This window comes from Thermobia domestica, chromosome 4 (genome assembly GCF_964235325.1).
Source record: "Thermobia domestica chromosome 4, izTheDome1.hap1.1, whole genome shotgun sequence".
In the NCBI taxonomy this organism is placed as follows: Eukaryota; Metazoa; Arthropoda; class Insecta; order Zygentoma; family Lepismatidae; genus Thermobia; species Thermobia domestica.
In genome coordinates this window covers 51,777,040-51,802,722 of record NC_137457.1, presented here as the reverse complement: position 1 = coordinate 51,802,722, position 25,683 = coordinate 51,777,040, and the positions used below count along the sequence as shown (strand labels likewise).

The window sequence follows — 25,683 nt, the reverse complement described above, 5'->3', positions numbered from 1 at the left end:
ATAACTGACTTTAAAAGACAATGGAATTCAACTCCTTTTTCTTCTTCTCTTTTCTCATTACTGCATGGATGGATCATTTTATTTGTGCGTTGTACCTGCTTCCATTGTTCTTTCAGCAACGGAGAAAAAATCAACAAGAAAGCACATTCTTACCAGTATAGATACCATAGTTTCGAATTAATTTATGATTATGTATTTCACTAAGACTCATGACCTGTTTGTAATATGTGATTATATAACTCCTCACAGCGATCTGAATATTTCTATTGAAAACCGTGAATTAACTATGGACTTTTTGCTCAGTCTAATAAACATCCTGTTACAGTAGGTGGTCTGAATATAAATTTCCTTCTAACTGATATCGATGACCAACTCAACCTATTCTTAAATACGTATTATTTAACATGAATGGTCAATGTACCTACAAGTACAACTTATCATAGTCGTAGCGTAATCGATCAATTACTTTATAACGAAAATATATATAAACAGCACAGTTAGAGTCATAAAGAGTGGTTTATCGGATCATTAAGCTCAATTATTTCATTTAAATCTTTTCATTGTATAAAAAGTTAATCAAAACACACTCGAAAGTCAAATCCGCATACACAAGAATTTTTAATGAAACGAATATCTTCCATTTAAATTTTCTACCTAGTCGTGAAAGCTGGGAGGAAATATACATCAAAAAGCCTTAAAGGAAGCTTGTAACATTTTCCATGACGCATACACTCGTTACTTCAATGAGGCATTTCGTAGAGAATTTGCCCAATTTCAATAACAAATAACAAAACTTGGATAGCTACAAAAATAAAAGTTTCTAGTAAGAAAATAATATATTCAAATTTATCATGTAAGAGATTTCAGTTAACAAGTAACATGACAGGGTACTATATAAGCCATAAAAAACATAAAAATAATTTAAAATTGGCAAAATATAATAAAATCTGAAAATAAGACCGCAAAATTACGGAGGATAATTAACCATGAAACATACTAAAGAACGAGTAATTGAAGAAAACATTGACACTGAATCAAGTAGCACTCTTACTAGTGATCCATGTACTATTGATATTCTTTTGAACAATCACTTAATGAAAATCAGAAAACTATAAGTTCAAGTAGTCAGCCTCCTTCCGAGCAATTATTGTTTAAGAAAAAATCAAACCAATTCCTTCTAACAAGAAAAAATCAAAACAATAAAATAATCAAGACTGTCTACATCTACGGAACATGAGATTGAAAGAAATCCGTCTTTGCTGAGCGATAAACAAGAGCGCTTGGCAACCTTCCGCTGCTGGAATGGAAGTTATATTTAACCTCAAGTCCTAGCACGAAACGGTGTTTCTTCACTTAGCCCTTCTGACATAATTATGTGAATTTATCACGTTAGTAAATACCTTTCAATATATCTTAGCACATATTTTACAGTATGACATACTTACATTTTAGGATTTCCAATATTTGGTACTCTAAAGAATATTAGCGTTCTTTTACTAAATTTTGAGGAGGGAAACAATGGTGAGATGACTTCTGGAAAGGATATAGTGTAAATGTATGGACAAAATCCTAAGAATAAAGTAAACCTAGGCAAAAGTTAAAAGCCTAATAGCTAAATTCAGTAATGCATGTTAATCAATTTTTCCTAATTTGGAAGAAAGTTTCAGTGGAGAATAATTCTAAACATAATTTCAACATAAACTAATCCTAGTGATGATGTAATAGAACTTATAATTATTTTTAATAATATTCAAGTTTTCTACTAAATGAAATATAAAAAAATACATTACCAAATTCACGAAACGCTGGCAATAATATAGAAAGCTTCTTCCACTCTATGTGCCAACTAAGCAACTGATGTATTTCTGTAAGGTAATCAATGGTGTTACAATAGAAAATTACAAACAAGCTCAGTTCACACACAAATATTTTGAAAATAAGAACCAAAACAACCATTCAATTCTATTGTTATATATATTATAATTTACATTTCTCTATGTAAATTATATTTTATGATTACTTTGCAAATCTTGTGTAATTAGAAAAAAATGTTTCATAACTCTTCTCTGTAAACGAGAAATCGACATAACACAAAATGTTATATTTAGTATTAAGAAAACTTAAAATGCAGATCAAAGATTTACAAAACCAAAGTCATCCTAAGCATGTTTGTTTTCTCACACGAACAGGGATTTAAAACCAGTAGTCCAGTGAATAATTAGGTTTTGGTTGCATTAAGTGAGGTAGTTTTCAAAACTTGACAAACCTGTGTATTAGATCAACTAAATAGCAAACCGCATTTCTATCATAGTCAGGTTTCCGCTAGTGCCACGATCTTGGTTAAATGGGGCCTATACCAGAATCCTCCTAAAATAGCGTGATAAAATTTTTAAAAAACTCGGATCCCTTACATTCTAGCTCAAAACATATTATTCTCCAAAGAAAGAGCATAAAATTTGCTGTAAAAAAGGTTGTTGCGAAATAAACACATATATGATTATATGCCACCGAAAATTCTAAGTACTGAATTATTTGGTATTAAAGAGATAAATCCAAAACTATCATACACACACAGAGACAAAAAAAAATTAACGAAAACAGTGACCTTGTATGATTGTAAGCGGTAAAGCAAGTTACCAGTTATAGTGGCAATTACAGCAGTCTATTTTCCAAAACAGATAACAATGTTATTATAATATGAACAAATTTAATAACAAGAAATACATATGAAATCGAAATAATATTCGACTTCACTTAAATCTGTTAAATACATCTCAACAGTAGGTAACAAGTAGTTTTAAGCTCTTTCTTCAAGGTTTTGTTTGATAGAGGACAAAAGGAGTAAAAATCCCCAGACCAAAGAACAATAACGGTTGTTAAACTAATAAAATACTATATTCAAAGAAATTAATTTCTTTATGTGTTTTTTATGCTTCTTTTGGTAGTTACAATTAACTGGTTACTTCAAATAGGTTAGCAAGCAGCTACCCCAGCACTTAAATAGCTGTTAAGTCAAAAGATATGACCTAAATATAATAGTTTTCTAACAAGACTTAAATCTGCCATACGAACCAGCACCAACCACTCATTTATTTAAAAAGAATACTAATTTACTGGTTAGATTTGGCCAGAATCTTCTTAACCGATACTATGGATAAATCTCAGTCCCTCTTTCCACTAAGTTAACACAATTTCAGTTCACTTCCCCATATTATCAAGTCGCAGCAAATTTAGAACGAACTACAATCAATTCATTTATTTGGAACAATACTTCGCTCGCTACCTGCATACCCCAGAGGAGCATACAGGCACAACCAGCGCAATGAAAGGGAAAGTATGAGACCTTCCAGGGATAGATAACTCGAGGACAACGGGTAAAACATTTAGAGCTATTTCTCTTATTGTCATTTAAAATGGAGATTTTATTAACAATATTTTGTAACAAATATTATTATTATGCGACTAAACGCAACAAGGTCCTATACAGTTTTTGAAGAATCAATAGTTTAGATGAAACACTCCTAGCAATACGACATTTCTTGTTTCGTAAATACAATAAGGTAATTTTTAGTATCTCTCTCATACATTTACTCTTCCCATATTTCTTAATGCAAATTTCTCCAAATGACGCTTTGTTTATTTCCATATTCCAAGGCAATCATTTACATTTCTTCAAAATGATATTAGATATTTCCTCCTTTTTATACTTTCTCTTCCTAGTTGTTCATTACAATCTCTACTACCAGGCTCAGTCTGTAAGCTATGCTTAGCAGCTCTTTTATACTCACCAATCATGCATACATATTATCCAATATCAGCGTTAGGGACTTTTATTTATTTATTTACCTTTTTTTATTTACTTATAATGTTATTTTCCATGTTTTTTTCTATTGTTGTAAAGACGCACACTCTTTGTGTGCTTGGCAACATTTCCTTATCAACAATATTGACTAATGTGGTTTATTCTTTTCTGTTTCCGATCTATATCTTAAACCTCTAGCTAAATTCCAAACATTTCCTTATTTGTTCTGTTAATTTTACATTTCCAGTTACTATTACGCTATTTGCACTTACTTCTTTCTACTCAGTCTATCCAAGTTTTTTTTTCATTTTCTTCAAACTTTCTCTCTGTTTCACATTAAATTTCTTTCACTAATTTTCCAGATGTCTCATCACTTCTCTCACAAATGTTGAAAACTTGTCTTTAATATCCAGTCTTTTTCAGTCTTTTTCTTCTTGTCTTCCAATTCTTTAGTTCTCCTTATTATGGTGTCCCACGTGAGCTGCCTTTCTGCTTTCTTGATCAGCTTTTTATGTCTCACTGATTGATCCGAAGACCTGTTAGAGTGTTGTTCTTTTCCACATACTTCCTTATAAACACTATGTTCTAGCTCTTGGATATCTATTTCCGCCATCTGACCTTCCACTTATCTATTCTCCTTCTCAGCATCAGATGTACTTCAAATTCAGACTTCTATCCAAGATTATCTGTGGTATGATTAAACATCCACTACTCCAATTACTTGCTCCAAACCAACTTGGAGTAGGTATTCAACATGGTGCTGAAGCGGCAGCACATACAGCACCTATCTATTACTCATACCATCACCAAAAACCCAAAGCTTTCTTAAAAATAGATTTTAGGAATGCATTCAATGAAATAGACAGGTATACAATGCTATCTGTCGTCAAAGAAAATTTTCCTTCGATATATCCGTATGTACACCTAATCTTTGCTGAAACCAGCAAGCTAGAATTTATAGTATGGCAAAGATATTATCTTATCAGAAAGAGGAGTTCAACCAGGTGATCCTTAATTCCAGCATTATTTGCCGTAACATTGCAACCTATAGTCAATAATATCAAGAGAGACTTAAATATCTGCTACCTCGATGATGGTGCAATAGCTGGAGATCCGGCTATTGTATTAAATACTTTGAAAACGATCAACACACAGGCAGCTGCAATTGGTCTGCAACTAAATTTCTCGAAATGCGAAATCAGCTTTCTTGAAACTACAAATGAACAAAAGGGTACACTGTTTTCGTGATATAACCAAGTAGCTCTAGGTATCCAATTCATGTCGCCATCAAACGTTTTCCTCCTTGGAGCTGCTACCTCAGCTGAAACAATGACAACTCTATTAACTGAGAAGATTAACCAGTTACACATATATTTCTCACAGATATCATCAATGTCTGCTCATTCTGTCTTTTACTTACTAAGAACATCATTTTCCATCCCAAGATTATTATATATCCTGCGATGTTCACCTTCATGGAAAGAAGAGGATTTATTAGAAAGGTATGACAACAGTATAAAATCTGTTTTGGAGTATATCTTAAATTGTGTCCTTGAGGATAGCACATGGCTTCAGGTATCTCTCCCAATTAATAATGTTAGATTAGCCATTTGAACAGCCTTAGATTTGGCTATTCCCACCTTCTTGGCATCATTCTACGGCTCTCAATGTCTAATAAAATCACATCTCCAACAGATTAGCAATCTCCACTGGGATTCTGAAGTTCAAGATTGCTCGTCCACATGGTCGTTGTTTGTGGCCTCCGATTTATCCGACTTCAGTTTCAGGGCTAAACAATCCACATGGGAAGAACCTATCATACAATCAAATTTTTCATATTTACTACAGTCTTCCGACAACACAGAAGACAAGGCCAGACTGAAAACTGCATCATCCATTGAGGCAGGTACTTGGCTCAAACCTTTGCCCTTACGTCCTCTAGTCCTTCACCTGAATGATGAATCTTTTAGAATAGGAATTGCGTTAAGACTGTGGGCAGATATTTGCCAACCCGATAAATAACAAGCGTGCAAAAATTCTGTTGACAAAAAAGGACTACATAGAAAGCACAGAGAGACATCCTTGACACTCGAACTACAACGACATCATTGTGAGAGCACTCATCTCCGCAGGTGTACCGGCAATAAAGGAGCCAAATGGCTGTAGTAGAACAGATGGAAAAAGAAAAGATGGGATATCCTTAATTCCTTGGAAGAAAGGTAAAGCCTTAATTTGGGACTTCTCATGCACAGACACTTTTGCACCTTCCTACCTTCCTTTCTTTTCAATCCAGGCGGGCAATGCAGCAGGTCGGAAAGAGATAGAGGAAAGAAGAAAATACAACCTTATGTAAAAATATAAATTCGTACGAGTTGCAGGAGAATCCGGTGGCTCGTAGGGAAGGGAAGACCTAAAAATCATAAAGCAATTAGGGAAACGCATCATACAGTTATCCGGTAATGAAAGAGCAACCAGCTTCCTAATCCAAACAGTAAGCATGACGGTGCAGAGAGGTGATGTGGCTTCAATACTACGAACCGTATCTCCTGGTAAAGCGCTGGAGAAGATTTTCTTACTTTAAAAACAAGAGTAATGTGTGCAGATTGTTGCATACTAATTATTTTTCGTTGCAAATGAGCTAAGTGAAGGATGTTTTTCTGTATTGAGAAAAACATAAACCGTCCTGATGTTTTGCATACAAACTGAAACAGATTTAAAATACAGGAGAAAGAAGGGATATGATAAATATTACCATTTAGACACCGGGCCCGTCTCGGAAGGTAACTCATGTCCTTAAAGTTAAAAGTTTTGTGACATTAAACTGAAAGAAGAAATGTTACTAACTGTTTTTGTTTATGTTCTCAACAGTCAGAACAGGAGAAAATTTTACGTCTGTATCTTTGAAGCAATAAAACGTTATTTTTTAATGTCGTAATTTACCATACAAACCGCATTTGGTTGACACCTTTAACATAGTTTGGTCATATTTGGTAGTTGAACGATACTAATATATATAGTGCACTAGATAAAAATATACTGAAATTCACAGGTTTTCTTTATTTTTTCGATTATGCAGCTTGGAGTTATAAACTTAAATATAAGTAGCTACTGTCCTCTTACAAAGCGTCATATATGTTTTATAGCACTACAATTTATAAATATACAAATATGATTTTTCTACGATACAAATCCACAACTATATAAATTTGTACGATTTCAGTTAAGTATCTGGGATTTAAGAGATTGTAGGTGAGTATCTGGGATTGGAAGGTTAACTTTGAAAATATCGAAATACTGCTAAAAGTGAACCTGCTGATTAACCCTGGCAATCGAACTTCATGAGCTCCCGCCGGGAATCAAATCCGCGTTTTGCGCCGAACGTGTATATGTCTGCTATATAACAAAATTGCCGACTTGTGAGGTGGAAATGATCGGATCAGAATCACAATCTACAAAGTTTTTTTGAATTTGTATCCGAGATCTAGAATTTAATCTAAATTGGAGAATAGTTTTTGTGTTTCATCGTGTTAGTAAACAAGTAGTTACCAACCTATGTCAAACATTTTAATCATATCAATATTTGTAAATGAAAAGTATTGGTGAGATAACGGAATAGAACATTTCTTCACAGGCAATTTCAGTGAAATTAGGGTTGCCATCCTTCCAGGGTTGGCCGAGCACTTCCGACGTTATGTGATTTTTCAATGTTAAGACTTCATTAAAATTATTTTTGAGTAGTCTGACATTTAATCATATTTCTATTGGTGCAATATTTTGCTTGAAACATTAGTATGTTTCTCAATTGTTATAGAGAATTGTCCTTCATTGTTTTTTTTAAATCAACTCATTATTAAGATTGATTCTCGGAAACTGTCGAAGCCGAAACTTCAAATTTGATCTCATCTAACTCAGGAACTAACAGCCTGCACATCATATTTATTTCATGTGAATAAAATGTTATCAAGATTTCAACCATGCCAAGTAATTGTATGTAAGTAATTGTATAAGCATAGGCGTATAGCATACAGCCTAGTCCTAATAACCCATTATATGTTCCTTTTCTTATATGAGTACTTAGTCTCTAATGAAAATTTAACTCTTGTTGAAGAGTAGTTATTGGCATTTTACTGAAATAAAATACCACTGGAATTTCCAGTGAACTTCATCAACTTTTCTTTCCGACTTTAGCAGTACGGTAATTCAGTGAGTAAAGAATGTTTTCTCTAATCAATTCTTAGAGTATAAACGCTAATTAATACAGTCAGCAACGGGATCGGTCAGTGTTCTAAAATGTACGTAGTTTCACACATGAATTATGAAGAATTCTACAAATACTTGTTCCAACAACATAATGTATTACTTCGGTCAAAAAATGCTGGCTGGGGCAACTACAAGAACCAATGCAGATTCAACATCATCCACACAATTATAAGGTAAAATGTTTTCAAATTTATATGTAAAAAATTCAGCTTTTAAATAAAAAGTCAGCAATTCTTTGAAAGAAATGTCCACTGTTTGAAAATTTCGCTGTAATAATCTTACATAATCGTAGAAGAAAGAATGAAGTGAGAACAAATATTGACCAGTTGGTAAGTGTATTTATATCCTATAGCCCAATCAAAACATGACATACAGACTTCTTACTACCGCATCAGCAAAAAAAAAAAAAAAAAAAAAAGGAAAGAACCTAAATAGACGATACGAGTAGAATGGCTTCGAGCATAGCCGTCAAGGATTTATCTAAATTTGGTATCTAAATTTAGTTCTCAAACGTTCCGAAAACGCGTACTCCCTCTTCATTTGGAAAAATAAGTGTGCGGACTATCTGAAAAATCACATGAAATTAAAAAATATACTAATTAACATTATCACTGACAAAAAAACATCAATAAAAATAGTAAAATAAGTAATTTATTCTAAGATATATTATTGCTTCCTAAAAAACGAAATTTCAATTGGAAATACACTAACTTTCAAGACTGGCTTTTTAAAAAAAGGAAACCCACTTGATAAACAATGTTCTCAAATATGGGGTCACTAATGTGAGTAATGAAATTCTTTGTATTTTTCATAACGCATTGAAATCTTTGGAATCAGTTCTATCATCATCAATCTTAGGTCCGATTACACCTTAAGGCGACTTCTCTTTAAGGTTTTAATACTGCGAAGGGAAGAAAAGGTGTGCTCACATAAGTAAGTTGTAGGGAAAGGCATCAAATGTAGCAGTGCTCTTTTAGACAACTCTTCATTCTCACAACGCACACACAACCAAAAGCTACAAAGCTCATTTTCTTTGAGAACGCTTTTTCATGATGTATCGCACGATAGCTCCAATAGCTGTTCTCGTTCGGTGTTAGAGATCTTGTAGAATCTATGTCTTGGATTTCTACATTAGTGGAAGGATTTTCAATTCAACTATTACCAGGGCAGGGACGTTTTCTCGAAAGCTTGCAGCTAAAAGTCTCAAGTGTTCTACAAGTGTTTTATGGACTTCGGAAAAAAAATTTTCAACTGAAAAATCAATAAAATCCTTGAGCACTAGAAATGATTAATAGCTACTGTTTTGTACTCGTACCGCCCACAGCTACAGTTTTTTAACGTTAAAAATACTCTTGCATAACTGATGTGAGTTCCATTTATAACGAGATGTTTATTTAGAGTTTAAAAAAAAAGTAAATCAGCTTCACATTATAACAGCGCCAACAACGGAATTTGTGCGAACTATCTTCCTACGTTTAATTTCTGTCTATAGGCAACAGCACTTTGGCTGTTGAATCGAAAGGTAGAAGTCTGAGCTATCCTGAGTTTCGAATTTTGTTCGAAATGGGTAAAACCAGTTAACCAGTTGCTATTTTGTATCTTGAAAGCATAGTTCTGAAAGTTAAAATCTTATTACGTGATATTATTATATTCTAAGAATTCAATTGAGGATCGGTGTATGTGTGAAATAAGTTATAGTTATTTGGTGCTACGTTTAAAAAAAAAAGTGTGTTTCCATTTGATCCTGTTAATACATGTTTTGTGTGAAGTTCCATGCATATAGTATGCAAATAACAAGGAGGAATATTGCATTCAAAATATTGGTGAGTTAATTACTGTATTTATTAATTATAAAGAAATAAGTTTGATATAAGTAACTAAGAATTGTTCAGATTTAAAAAATTCTTACAGATTATATGTAATTTTCTAGGAAGTTAAGGTTATCTGCTTATTTGCTGGAGAAATATTTGTCTATTGAAGTAGCCTTTTTGGATGGAATTCTTTATTAGCAGTCATTATATGTATTACTTTATTGAATTTGTTATAAAGTTAATGAATAGAACAAAGAATATTATTTTCCCGATTAACCATACTATTAAGTATATTTATGAATAGTAGCTGCATTTGCTCTAATATTTTTGAACTCAGGATTACTATATATTTAATTAACATTGTTTATGCATTAAATAATTTAATTTCTGAACCTGCTATACGTTTTAAGTGTGGATGTGCCCGAAGGGTACTTTTGTTCTACCTAACGACGGCTCCATTCAATCATTTGTACGAGTAAAGGGTTGAGATCGCGTTACACAAATTCAACAGCTAAAGTCTTCCTTCTTATTTTTCATTAGTAGAGATATTATTATTTTAAGTAGTAGGAAGGATAGATTTGGGAAAGCAGGTTCTGTTTTTCATCTACATGAAATATAGTATTGCTAGCACCAGTGTAGTTAATTTTGTTACGATACACGTATCTAGTTCTTACTTGTCAGGATATCACTTGTTTGGTAACATATCGAAAGAATTTTGTGAGAGTTGAGTTTTATATATTGCGGAGTTCGAACCAGAAACATGTCAGATACGAGTAGTGAACGTACCCATCAGGGCCAGTTAAATTTAAATCATTTTCCTAATGGAGATGGTGGTTTGATAATATCTAATCCATTAAATCCTTTTTTGAGGGAGCAAGATTTTTCGTTTTTAGAAAACGAAAGATATAGGGACAGTTACTGTAGGGCAGTTGAGCCACAAACAGCTGGTAGTTTATCACCGTTGTTAGATTCAGATACCAGCAGTGTTTACACTTCGACCATGGCAGGTGCAACGACTCACGATTTGAGGAATGAGAGTGAGAGTGTTGCGGTAGGTCAGTTAAGGCAAACTGGTTTCAGCGCACCTGTGGTAGATAAGAGCTGTTTTGCTTTAAATGAAAAAGACTGTTGGAAAATTGATAAGCAAATCAATACAGAGAATGAACGTAGTAAGCCATATTTACATAATTTTATGCCGTTCTCTGTGGATATGAATAAATTAGCAGTATCAGCTGCCAATGAGAATTTTTCGGAAAAAATAAAAAGAATCCCTTTTTGTGATGGAACTAAAGACGAAATGATTTTTCTTTTCTTATTAGAGATTTATAAGATTATGAAACTCAACTTGTTCCCGAAAGAAGCTTTGTTTATTATAGCTTTAGGAAGGAGTAGTGGCCTTATCAATCATGAGTTATCTAATTTGATAAAGGGTTCAAATCAGTGGGTACATATTAGTTACCTATTGTATTCAAAATTTGTGACCCCGATAGGTAAACAACAAATAGAACGTAAATATATTTATTGTTTGCAAAAGCCGGAGGTTAATATAGTATCTCACGTCGAGAGTGTGGTGGATAGTTATGTGATCACACACGGGAGAGAAGATATACAAACATTAATTGACATTCTTTTAAATGGGATGAAGCCTCAAATACGTTATGAACTTTTTTTAAATATAATCGTCCAGTATCTCTGGAATTTGTGAAAGCAGAAGTGGAAAAATATGAGTTACATCAGCGGAACTTAATTGTTTACAATAGTTTAGTTAAACATCAACAAAAGGAAACAGTAGGAAGAAAAGTAGTTCAGTGCTATTTTTGTCAAGGAAATCATAGAGTTTCTCAGTGCCCACATAAACTTTCTCAATGTATAGCTAAGTTGAACATTGAAAGCGGTGAGCGGGTACGCAGTGTTACAAATAGTGAGAGGTCCCGGGTTCGTTCCCAAGCAAGTAAGGTCAATAAAGGTCCAGTTAATAAACTTTCTTCAAACTTTAAGGAGGTTAAGATTGAGAATCCAAACAAAGGAACATTTAAGAACTTAATTGCAGCATTTGTCAATGCCTTTATTATGGGGAAACAATTAAAAGGAGGACTTGACAGTTGTAGCTCAGTTTCCTTGGTGTATAAACAGTACTTTGAGAAGTGGAATAAAACTTTAAATAATCCTGTGCGTCTCTATGAGCAAAAATTTAGTGGAGTAGGTGTGGACAGACAAAAGATCGAGTTGAATTCCTGTGTTTTCTTATTTATTAGATTTCATAAGAAAACTTACAAATTGAAATTCTTTCTAGTGGAAGGTTTAGAACCTACATTTATCGTAGGAGTCCAGGAACTAAAATTTATAAGTGCTCAGATAGACTTTGACAATAACAAACTTTTATTGAAACAAGAACGTGCCGTGGTACCCCTTACTTAAAATCTGTCACCCCCCTCCCATAAAGATAATTCTTATTCTGCGCAAAGCGATTTATTTTGTATCGATGGTGCTTCTGCTTATGCCAATTTGTTTATGAGGATGGACGGTTGTAGAGAAAGGAAAATGACTTCGTCGCCAGGGGTCTGCAAGGTTTCCATATCGTCAGCGCCCTTGGATCCTCCCATTGTTGCCAACCCAGGAGAGACTTTTTCTTCATTGTATCCGGAGAGGTCAGGGAATTTTGAACAGCGGCCATCAGCATTGTCACCAATCACAGTAGACCCTAGTTTCTTGGAACAGGATCATACTTTACAAGGGTATGTTGATAATTTAATAAATAAATATCCTAATGTTTTTAGTAATAAGATAGGATGTATTAATGGATTTGAACATCAAATATTGTTAAAAGACGATACACCTATACGGAAAAAACCTTACCCTCTTTCGCGGGCAGAACAAAAGCAAATGGATGTAATTTTGGATGATTTACTTGCTCAAGGAATAATTCGTCCTAGTAATTCCCAGTGGGCTTTTCCTTGTTTTCTTGTCAACAATAAGTCAGGAAGTAAAAGGCTTGTTGTGAATTATCAATCTCTAAATTCTCGTTTGTGTTTAAATGCACAATATACTGCTCGTATGGAAGATGTGTTAGCTAGTCTATCACAGGGAGTTATTTACAGCCATTTTGATGTTCACGCAGCATATCATCATTTGAAACTTAGTGAAAATTCGACTCAATATACCGCCTTTTTAACTCATCGCGGTTTATTTGAATATAAGTATGTGCCTTTTGGTATATCTTCAGGATCATTTATTTTGTCAAAGGTTTTAACTGATTTGCTATATCCTTTGAAAGAACAAGGTGTGGATTGGTTTTTTGATGATATAGTGGCAGTAAGTAAAGATATAGAGGGTCATAAACAGCTAATTGAGTCGATTTAGCAGAAGTTTAATGAGGTTGGTATAACATTGTCGATTAATAAATCTGCATTATTTCAGAAAAAGATCTCATATTTGGGATTTGTTGTTGAAAACGGAAATCTATGTATGGATCCTTCTAGAATAGAAGTTATCAGGAAATTACCTGCACCGAAAAATCATAAAAGTTTGATTAGCTTAGCTAGTTTTTTACAGTTTTATAGTAGGTTTATACCAAACTTTCATGATGTGATGGAACCGATAACTCGACTTCGTTCATCGAAGTGTAAATTTGAGTGGGGAGAAGAACAGCAAAGAGCTTTAGATCAGATAAAGGAATTATTTGAAGCTTATGTAGTATTGAAACTTGCAGATTTGAATAAACCCTTTATAATTACATCGGATGCCTGTTTAAAATCTTTAGGAGGCACGTTAGAACGATTAGATAGTCAGGGAAATAGAGTTCCGGTAGCATTCTTTTCTAGACGCTTACGTAAATATGATTTAAATAAGCCCATCTTTTTGTTGGAACTTATGGCAACGGTTGAATGCATGGAACGATATAAAACCTTTTTGCATAATAAATTCGAACTGAGGGTAGACCATGTGGGTTTAGCGTATGCTATACGTAACATACGAAGGGTCAAAAGGTATGGTAGTTTATTGTATCGATTATTAGCGTTTGATTTCACTGTAAAATCTGTTTCAAGTAACTTGAATATAAGTGCAGATTTTATGTCACGATTGTTTGACGAAGAAAATTTTGAATCTATGTATTTGGAGCCAACCATGGAACAAGAGATTAATAATTTATGCTTAGTAAATCTCTGGAATATGCCATTTGCTAACATATCTATAAAAGATCATCAAGCTAGAGATCCTGAATTAATGGAGATTATACATCGTTTAGAACGAAAGGAGAGATTAGAGGATTATAAGTTAATTAAAGGGATTCTGTGTAAAAAGACTAAAGCTATAAAAAACCCGTATAAGATTTGTCTTCCAAAATGTCTAGCCAATAGTATTATAGAGTTTCATCATAGTTGTATTTTACCCGGAAGCCATTTAAGGACAAGAAAAACTATTGGGCGTATAGCAGCCAAATATACTTGGAGTGGGATGGTAGAAGATATAAAACAATTTGTGTCATGCTGTGAGCTATGTCAGAAAAATAAACCTAATAATAGGAAACAAATGGGTCAATTAACATCAGATTTTGAAAAATTTGTAAATGGGAGATGGTATACGGACACAATAAGTCCAATGTGCAATACACGATCGGGACGCCACTGTTTGATTGTGGTAGATTCGTTTTCTAAGCAAGTTTTCTTAGAACCACTCCGTGTACTCTCTAGTCAAGCCATTATCAATCGTTTATATAAATTAATGTGTAGACATGGCTGTTTATTTTCTTTGGCACATGACAATGCTAGTGTGTATAGCTCTGCACTATTTAAAGATTTTTTATATAGTAATGGTATTCGCGATATTCGAATTTCTCCGTACCATAGTGCCTCAAACGCAGCTGAAAGATACAATTCAGTTTTGAAAAATTCGTTGAGGATATACTTTAGTAAGAGACAGAATCAATGGGATACTGGTCTATACGAAATAGAGTACTCGATTAACAGCGCTGTTCATGAGGACACCAAGTGTAGTCCCTTTGATTTAGTTTGTAACTATAACTGCGGAGACCCATTAGAGGTAAAATGGAATGTGCAGGAGCTAGATATCCAAAAGAAAGACCCCAATTTGTGGGTAAATGCGCTCCATAATATGGAGAAAGCATGGCATAGGAAAAAGAAAATTTTTAATAAACGAAGAATACCTACTAATTATCAAGTGGGTGATAAACTTTTAATTAAAGCCCAAACCAAGTCATCTTTGGCTGATAGCATTACGAAGAGTTTATCAGAAAGGTGGTTGGGGCCATTCGAACTCCAGAAATTCCTTGGTGAAAACTCCTTACAGGTTAAATCTGTTGTAAATGACAGAGATATTCGTAGAGTACATGTCTCAATGACAAAACCTTTCAGAGAAAGGAGAATCCCTATTGTTAATTAGAAATCTTCATTTAAAAAAAGAAAGAAAAAAATTTAAAAAAAGAAAAATTAAGAATCATAAAGTGTTATTGAAGCTTTACGTTGGTGCTATAAGACAATAGATGAACATAATTTTAAGTAATTTTTAAACTGTTATATGTTAAAATAGTTTTCTCATTGCAGGCCTGTAATGTGTCGGTCTAAATATGTCTAATGTATTGCTTCCTTAATTGTAAATTGGGCTTTTAGTCCAATAGTCTGGATTGTATCGTCAATTGTTAATGGAGAATTCCGTGGACCGGATTCCAGTCTGTTTGTCATGTCTCTTGGATGGAAATGGATTATTCCGATAAAACTGGTTATGGATAAATCAACATATTATTTTTCAACTGGAAACTATTCGTTCAGTATGTAATCAAGACAGAAATTGTAAGTTACAATGTAATTTCTTTTTCTATTATTGAATATGTAATATATATATATATATATATATATATATATATATATATATATATATATATATATATATATATATATATATATATATATCTTTCGCTTTATATTTAATATTGCTTAGGAAAATCAGGAAATTGCATTTAGGTGCTATTTCATAATTTTTCTGGAAGTGTTTGTAAATTTATGAAAGATGCGAATCATAGACGAATTACTATAGTTGCTAACTGTAGAGAGAGTGTAGAGTATGGTAGTGGTTTGATTGTATTTTGGGGTTATTTTTTTATTTTTAGTTTATTTTTCTTTAGTTGGTGTAGTTGGGAAGTATGTTTCTGCTAGTTAGTAGGTATAGTGATAATAGTTTGGTGATTAATCATGACTTTGAGACAAACGAGATTCTGCATATTTCATAACAAAAAAAAAATATTTTTTTTGAGGGAGAGGTGAATGTGTAACGAGATGTTTATTTAGAGTTTAAAAAAAAAGTAAACCAGCTTCACATTATAATAGCGCCAACAGCGGAATTTGTGCGAACTATCTTCCTACGTTTAATTTCTGTCTATAGGCAACAGCACTTTAGCTGTTGAATCCAAAGGTAGAAGTCTGAGCTATCCTGAGTTTCGAATTTTGTTCGAAATGGGTAAAACCAGTTAACCAGTTGCTATTTTGTATCTTGAAAGCATAGTTCTGAAAGTTAAAATCTTATTACGTGATATTATTATATTCTAAGAATTCAATTGAGGATCGGTGTATGTGTGAAATAAGTTATAGTTATTTGGTGCTACGTTTAAAAAAAAGTGTGTTTCCATTTGATCCTGTTAATACATGTTTTGTGTGAAGTTCCATGCCTATAGTATGCAAATAACAAGGAGGAATATTGTATTCAAAATATTCTTGAGTTAATTACTGTATTTATTAATTATAAAGAAATAAGTTTGATATAAGTAACTAAGAATTGTTCAGATTTAAAAAATTCTTACAGATTATATGTAATTTTCTAGGAAGTTAAGGTTATCAGCTTATTTGCTGGAGAAATATTTGTCTATTGAAGTAGCCTCTTTGGATGGAATTCTTTATTAGCAGTCATTATATGTATTACTTTATTGAATTTGTTATAAAGTTAATGAATAGAACAAAGAATATTATTTTTCCGATTAACCATACTATTAAGTATATTTATGAATAGTAGCTGCATTTGCTCTAATATTTTTGAACTCAGGATTACTATATATTTAATTAACATTGTTTATGCATTAAATAATTTAATTTCTGAACCTGCTATACGTTATAAGTGTGGATATGCCCGAATGGTACATTTGTTCTACCTAACGACGGCTCCATTCAATCACTTGTACGAGTAAAGGTGGAGATCGCGTTACACATTACGTCTCAATTTTTAGGTTTCGTGGACACCTAGCTGTCCGTGGACTCGACTTTGAGAACATCTGATCTAGAACATGTTGAGGGAAGTGCACTATAATGAAAGGTGGCTATGTGGGAAAGTGGAAGTTCTTTTACATCGAGAATTATCGAACACTCGTTGTAATGTCATTCAACACTGCCTACATTGCCTAGTGTACCTAAATATACCAATTTTTCACAACATAGAATATGAAGGGGTCGATAAACAACGCCTATGAATGAAATGTTGCCTCTATCATCTCCCGCGTTGTATGGAAAATATCTCACGAGGATACAGTATCTTTAGATTTATTTAGTAGGTGTTTTTAGAAACTAAATCGTCCAGCACTTCTCCAAAGTTTGGCAATATTGTTGGTGAACCTTTGGTGTTTGACGATTCCTCAAGCATGCGTTCGAAAGAAGGCTTCTCGAATCGTATACCGAAATTTTTCGATTTATCAGTGGTAAAACACTAATCAGTCACTGGCACATGCCAGGAGCAATGGAATATTAATTCTGTGACATTTGTGAATAATCTGACACACATTGGATTTTCCAAAATAAAATTTGAAAGTTTTATAAAGATCCGATAACTTATACTTCACCCCCTGTGCCCCCTAAGCAAATACATTAACAAAATAACATTACAGATATGAAAAACACATACTCTTTTGCTTCATCCACGCCAAATTTCACATTAATTCACAAAATATACCTTCTTCTCGTATGTCCCTGCTAAGGATATTTATCGTCCTTTTTATTTTACAAAGGGGACTATAGTCCTACATAAGACACTGGCCACGCATTAGAATATTAATTCTGTGCATTGGAATATTCATTCTGTGACCTTTGTGAAAACTCTAACGCTCACTGGCATTTCGGGAACTAAATTTTGAACTTGAACTTGTGATCCATCATCTTATGCTTCGCCCCCTGTGCCCCCTAACGCGCTGCGTTACAAAAATAGCATTCCAGATTTCAAAAACGCATACTCATTTGCTACAATGACGGCAAATTTCACAATAAAAAAAAATAAAAATACATTGTTCTCGTATGTCCCTACTAAGGATATTTATTGTGATTTTCTTATTTTTGAAATGGGGCCCTAGCCCCATTATCGATCACTTTTACATGTAAGGAGCATTAAGGCGTTATTTCTGTGACTTTCGTGATTCATGTGGCGTTCACTGTCACTCCGAAAATTAATTTTGGGAATTTGGTAACAAATCACCCACCTCCTTTTTACGCCCCTTGCCCCCCAAAAGGAGTGCCTTCCCAAAATAGTGTTTGAGACGGCTTTACTAGCTTTGTGAATTAGTATTTTTGAATTTTCTAACAAATACAACTCATTTGCCGCAAAATTTTACGAATAACTATTTGAGAAAACTGCTCCCAAAATTTAGCATTCAATCTCGTATAAGAAAATGAACTTTTGTGTTTTTAGATATTGTATATATTTCTCAGTATAAAAAATTACACGAGTTATGGGACAGCCTGTATGTATTTGTGTGTGTGTGCGTGTGTGTGTGTGTGTGTGTGTGTGTGTGTGTTCCTACTTACATTTTGTATGGTTTAATTTGTTTCAACCGTAAATCGCACAGATTGGAATTGGAAAGGAGTGCTGCTTGGGTAACATTCCTAACACACCAATGCGTAGCAGGAGAGAGCAACATATAAAAGCGATGGAAAATGTTCCATACTAGAGTGGAATTCATTGATTTCGGGGTCGCGTAAAACAGTGGTGTTACAACCATATAAGCTATTATTTACTCTTAGTGGTGTGGATTTGTGACTGTAAAATATCGAAACCAATGTAATATGGATTCATAAATTTCTATCATAGTTAAGGTATTTGTTATCAGTTGTGATGCCGTTTAAATACAAATTGAACTCCACTGGTAGCAGGACTCCATTAGCCTACAGAAATGGAGAAAACTCCCACACGACAAATTGTCACAACCGCGACACAAATGACTGAAAGTCTCACACAATTAGACAAATCTCCCACACTTTGAAATGATCCTGGTTGCAAGTTTAGTACGCTGAAAATAATAAAAGCATGTCCCGACATTGATTAAGATCTAAAATTCAAAGGGACTTGTCCACCTATCACCTTGTCCGCTTTAGATCATAAGCATTCTTTCGATTTCCCTTTATTATTTTCAGCGTGTGAAGCATAAAAGAAGGGCATTTTAAATTATCGGGTATTTTTCTGATTATGTGGGTGTTTTTTTCCATTTTTGTAGGAGTTTAATCAATTTATGTGGTGATCGTGACCATTATTATGTTTGGGAGTTTTGTCCATTTGTGTGGAAGTTATGACCATTGAGGGTTATGACATCTTACCTGTGAGGGAGTTTTGGCTGTGGATGTTATGACCGTTAGAGGATTTGGGAGATTTGTCGATTTGTGTGCGGACTATGACCGTTTGAATTTGCGTTTTGACATTTTCTGAGTTTTGGGGTTTTGGTTGTAGGAGTCGAGACCTGTTCGCCCACAAGTATCGAACAGGTATGACTAGTTATGGGCAGCGGGAATATTTTCATGTATTTCCACCGGCATGTAAATTCCCGGGAAGGAATTTATTTCGATTTTTTTACTTTATCTTTCAAATTGTAAGATCCCTGTAACTAATTGTTTTATTTTCATTTATTATGATTTACTTGTAGGTTTTAAATAAATAATTTGGAGGCTAAAAAACTAAATTCGTTGCCTCTACTTCATATAACTAATAATATGATCTTCTAAGTTGTATTTCCATCTGTACTAAAAAGTAGCAAAGTACTATTTACAAATGTTGAAAAGGAACTACCTTTTAAAGTAATGTAGAAATTATGTAGAAATAGAGATGAAAAAGGTACTATTAATACAACCAAACCACTGCTTGAAATAGACGTTTTCGTGTCTGTTGTTGCTGAATCGAATGTCTGAAAAAAACTCAGATTTCCCTTACATGTGAATTACACCATAAAAGTTTGAGAAATAGGTAGAAATAAATTTTGTGTGTGGCAGTGTGTTTGCAAAATTATAAAGATATATCAATGCCTTGAAGATATTGTGAATATATATATGTATTAGATAATGTTGATTAATTCTGAGACATGTGTCTTCTGGCAGTTACCCAAACTAATTTGTTTATAACATTTAGAAATTTAACATGTTTATATCAGTAGTAGAGTCAAGTTTAGAAAATCCACTTACATATAAATTTATACTGTTTATTGGTTATGTATGTGTACTAAGTATACCATTTTTCAAACTTATTTACTTCAATATAAATAAATAATATATAAGTAAATAAGTAGATATTGTAAGTAAATCTACATTTATGCGTACTTTCTAAATATAATAAAGTATTAATAAAATAACACAATACCGTTCAAAATATACATTTTGAAGACTCCTTTGGGGCGACAGTAATACTGTGATATGAAAACGGATTTAACTTTAAAATCATCATATAGTAATACAATGCAATTTCTTAATGATTGTACACTCATGTCCAAAATGATTGGCGCATATCTATAACTGTTTTCTTGTAAGAATATAATTCGATAATGATTTTGCAGGGTACTTTTAATACTGATAGTATGTGTATAATCAGAAATTGTATATTTGTGGTAATTTTCATAGGAAAAAAAAATATAAATACGAAAATTAGAATGAGTAAACAAAATGTTGCTAATGGACAAGAAAGTTTTATTTTCATTTTATTGTTCTTATTTACTGATCTTTTTACATAAAATTTTCCACGTAGATGTTTTCGCCGATTATACACTTACTAACATTATAAGAAATACCGAGAGAATTCATTATCAAACTATATTTCTCTAACAACATATTTATAGACATGCGAAAATAATCTTGGACGTGAGTGTACATAAACTTACGGAAAATTCCCATTTTGGGGAATTTTCCGGTGCATATTCCCGAAAAATATATTCTTGGGAAGCATACACATCATAACGTATGCTAAAATGGGCCCTTATACGGACCCTTTCTGATATGCTGACAAAGGATTAAGGCTCGTTTTTCATCCCCTAAGCACATTTTCAAACACTTAACTCAGTACAAATTATAGTCAGAGAATATGAACACATATACCAACCTATTATTTTAGCATAACAAAAATTATATAAGAATCTAATAAAATATTATGAGCACCTTTCAACCGTTTGCAAGCAAAAATTGAGCATAAGAACAGAAAAGGAATTAAGCGCATTTTCCTACCCCATATTATGAAATGGTACAAGAATGTCTTCACCAATGTTTCGCAAAAGCACGAGCATAATTTCAACCCCATGTTACCAACATAAACTTATGCAAGAGCACGAACACCTTTTCAACCACTATTTAAAGGCAAAGAATTTGTACAGGCTAAGAAAACTGTCTTAAATAACCCTATTAATAATAATAGAAATTACTAAAACATTTCGTCAACCAATTTTTACCGTAGCAGAGTTTACACTATAACTATAGATTTGTGGTTAACTTTTTATTAAGGACTACAACACATTCTCAACTCTTAAATGACATAGTACAAATTATGTTAAATGCAGAAACTGTTACGAAAGGATAAACCACACTTTTAAACGGTAACTTAGCATAGCAGATGGCTTTATTTTATTACAGTCTTTTCCGAATCTCTATTCAGCATAGCACAAATTTCACAAGGGAACCGTAAGCCTTATATCGACCCCTATGTAACACAATTGCACTAACGGGGCGTTAATTACTCAGTGTAATTTATATAGCAGAAATTATCCATCCATTATAAAAGATAATAATCTGATTTTTAAACCTTACAAAATAGATCTACTCTGTCTAAATTACATTCTATAGACCCTATTTTGAATACGCTTTATACATATTATTAAATATGTGTAATTAGAAAATCATAGAATATAAATATTCACAAAGAAGGTACTGAGTTATTTACTTAGTTAGAATTTGAAAACATCGCACTAAACTATATGAAACTACAAAGTTTAATATTGCTCTGCTTCGCTTATTTAAATGGTTCATTTTCTTTTTATTATAAAATATTAAATAATGCTTTTGATAAAGTGGATACTTTCAAATATTTAGGATCAATATTAACAGACGAAAATCATATTCACGAAGAAATTAAATGTCGACTAAAAGCAGGGAATTCATGTTACTATTCGGTACAAAATCTCTTGTCGTCGCGAAATCTGTCGCGGAATTTGAAGCTTAAAATATATAAAACGATAATCATGCCTGTTGTTCTGTATGGTTGCGAAACCTGGTCGCTTACTCTGAGGGAAGAACATAGACTGAAAGTATTTGAGAACAGGATCCTGAGAAGAATATTCGGACCCAAGAGGAACGAGAATGGGGAATGGCGGAAGCTTCATAACGAGGAACTACATAGTTTATACGGTTTACCCAACATTGTTAGAGTCGTCATGTCTAGGAGGCTTAGGTGGGCAGGTCATGTAGCTAGAATGGAAGAAAGTAGAAACGCTTTCAAAGTCTTGACTGGTAGACCCATAGGAAAACGACCATTAGGAAGACCTAGGAGCAGATGGGAGGATAATATTAAGATGGATCTCGCAGAAATAGGAATACAAAGTAGAAACTGGATGCAATTAGCTAAGGATAGAAGTCAGTGGAGAGCTTTTGTGAACGCGGCACTGAACCTCCGGGTTCCATAGGCCATAGAGTTAGTTAGTTAGTTAGTATAAAAAGATATGGGACTGGTACACAATTTTGAGCTAGTTAAATGTTGATTTGAAAATTTGGAATACAAACTTGGTCCGCCAGTTTTGTAATGACTCTTTGTCGCTTATTGGATTAGTACATTTGTCCAGGTTGCTACAGACGTATCCGACAATTGTAGAGACTTCTGAGTTAGTTAAAATACAAAATTGATGATATAGCAGCCCAAGAAAATGAGCAATTCAAATTTTAGATGATCATCCTTCGTTTCTTACATGGGTACAAAAAGCACAGAATTATGTGCTAATTAAATTTCAAATTTGAAACTGTCGTAATACAGAAAATTGAAGTGTTTAAAAAATTTAAAATGTTTAATATGAATTTAATTTTTTTTTTGTACAAATTGAAAACTTTGAACATTTTGTAATGACCCCTCTTGGTTTATTTGAGTGATATATTATTTTGTCCGGTAGGACAAAAATGTACGAACTATTACGAAGTTCCAAGATGCTGCACCGAAACTAAATGCGTCAATATCAAAGGAACTTGGAACTAGTAGATGTAGTGGTAATGTTAATGATTATAATTGTGTAACTACATAAATATTTAAGAAATCAAGCTTGTAAGCAAAAGGAAGAAAATAAATAAATAAATAAATAAATTATTAAGTTTAATGTTTGAACTACTTGCTTCTACATAGATCTACTTCACGAACATGAGATAAAAAGAGTCTTGAAAGAGGATGAAAAAGGGAGAAATATAGACTGACATAGAAACTTTTAAGAAGAAATTCCTGGTATGTTAAATAGGGTTTGACAAATTTATTATACTCATAAAAGTTGACTTGAGATCTCAGAAATTTCAACATGTTGTAACAAGGAAATATTTAACCTTTTACCTCGAGGTTCACAACTTTTGGCGTATATAGTTGTCAATGTAACATTGCTAAGTCAGAAAATATAATTTAATATATCGTTACAATTTCGAGTTATACAAGGTTAGATATTTGTTCTTTCACAATTTTTGCCGTATATAATAGTCAATGAAAATTGCTTTGTTTGGATACAAAATTTTAATATGTTCTACTGTTTATGGGCTACACATAATTAAATATTTTACCTTTGACATTGCGGTCACAACTTTTGTGTTATATAGTAGTCGATGATACATTGACAAATGTGAAACAGATTGAAATGTGTTGTACTGTATAGGAAATTGTCACAGTCAAATACTTCATCTTAGACCTCTACACCAAATATATAATCTGAATTTTAATATGTTTCGTCCTTCACATATGGTTTAATATTTGATCTTTAAGGTCGACGTTCAATTTAGTTCTGAATTTTAATCTATTGCACAAGTTATACACGGTTAAATATTCGTCCTTTGACTTCCGACCTAGATAGTTTATGACCAAAAGAGGATCTTTAGAATGTAATATAGTCTAAGTTAAACAAATATATATTTAACGGGTTTGAGAAAAGAGGCCATAGTCTTTTATAAAGGCTGTATGCTTTTTGTTATGTTAAGTAAAGATTGTAGTACATTATGATAAAATGAACGATAACTATTTGTGAATACTATGAATCTATATAAATTATTCGTAATACAAAAGCTGCGAATCTGGTTAGTTATTCCGGTATGATCCTCGGTTAACAGTATAATCCTTTCTATTCGACCTTGTTTCAAGAGGGTCGTCTTCTCATTTTGATATTGGTATATTAATAGGCCTATGGTAGCGACTACGTCATACCCACTACGTATTGGAATTATTTGAAAGTGTTGAATGAGATATTTGAAAATGTTTTCTCATTTTTGATAAAACAATAGGGAAGGTTATCACTTTTTCGTTATATGACAATATCAGTCTTATTTTAAATGGTACAGGAATGTGCGGAATTTCCATTATAGTTACGAATTTACAAGTATATTATTATACTTAATTTTAATGGAAAAGCTAAATAGTTCCAACTTGTACTCGAAACATAAACATTTAATAGAAAAGCTAATACATCGTCGTTAGTTACACAGTTTGAATCTTGTTTACTTGATTAATCTGGAGTTCAGTGTCCTTTGTGTCTTGTAAGCTACATGAAACGAGTTGTATTGCCATTACAAGTTTTGCTAAATTAGTATTTAACATTCATGTATAATATACCGACATTCAGTCTAGACGCCCATTTAAAATGTCATTACTAAAACAAACTTATGTCTTGGATTGATTCATTAAATATATACACATATACAAGTGATTTCTTGAAATATAATTATTTAAAGGAAATATCTATGAACTAAGGATAATATCATATAAAACTGAAAAGAATAAACGATGTTGTAACCAAACTGACCATATTACGATTAGAGGTCTAGTGTTTAGCCTACAAGCTAATATTAGCACAAGTTGAGAGTTACGTCAGTTGAAATATAACTGACTTTAAAAGACAATGGAATTCAACTCCGTTTTCTTTTTCTCTTTTCTCATTCCAGCATGGATGGATCATTTTATTTGTTCGTTGTACCTACTTCCATTGTTCATTCAGGAACGACGATAAAATCAACAAGAAAGCACATTCTTAACAGTATAGATGCCTTAGTTTCGAATTGTTTTATCATTATGTATTCCAATAAGACTCATGACCTGTTTGTAATATGTGTTTATAGAAATGATCAGAATATTTTTTATTGAAAACCTTGAATTAACTATTTACTTTTTGCTCAGTATAATAAACATTCTATTATAGTAGGTGGTCTGAATGTAAATTTCCTTGTAACTGATATCGATGATCAACTCAACCTATTCTTAAATACGTATAATTTAACACGAATGGTCAATGTACCTGCAAGAATAACTTATCATAGTCGTAGCGTAATCGATCAATTACTTTATAACAAAAAG

General features: G+C 32.9%; 1 long non-coding RNA gene across 1 annotated transcript in view; it reads right to left on the bottom strand.

Moving 5' to 3' along the window:
• Positions 1–25,683, bottom strand: part of LOC145682760 (uncharacterized) — a 780,074-nt gene that overhangs the window by 631,656 nt on the left and 122,735 nt on the right. Inside the window, exon 2 of the long non-coding RNA XR_014130953.1 lies at positions 1,791–1,865. This is a non-coding gene — a long non-coding RNA (uncharacterized LOC145682760). The remainder of the gene's footprint in view (positions 1–1,790; positions 1,866–25,683) is intronic.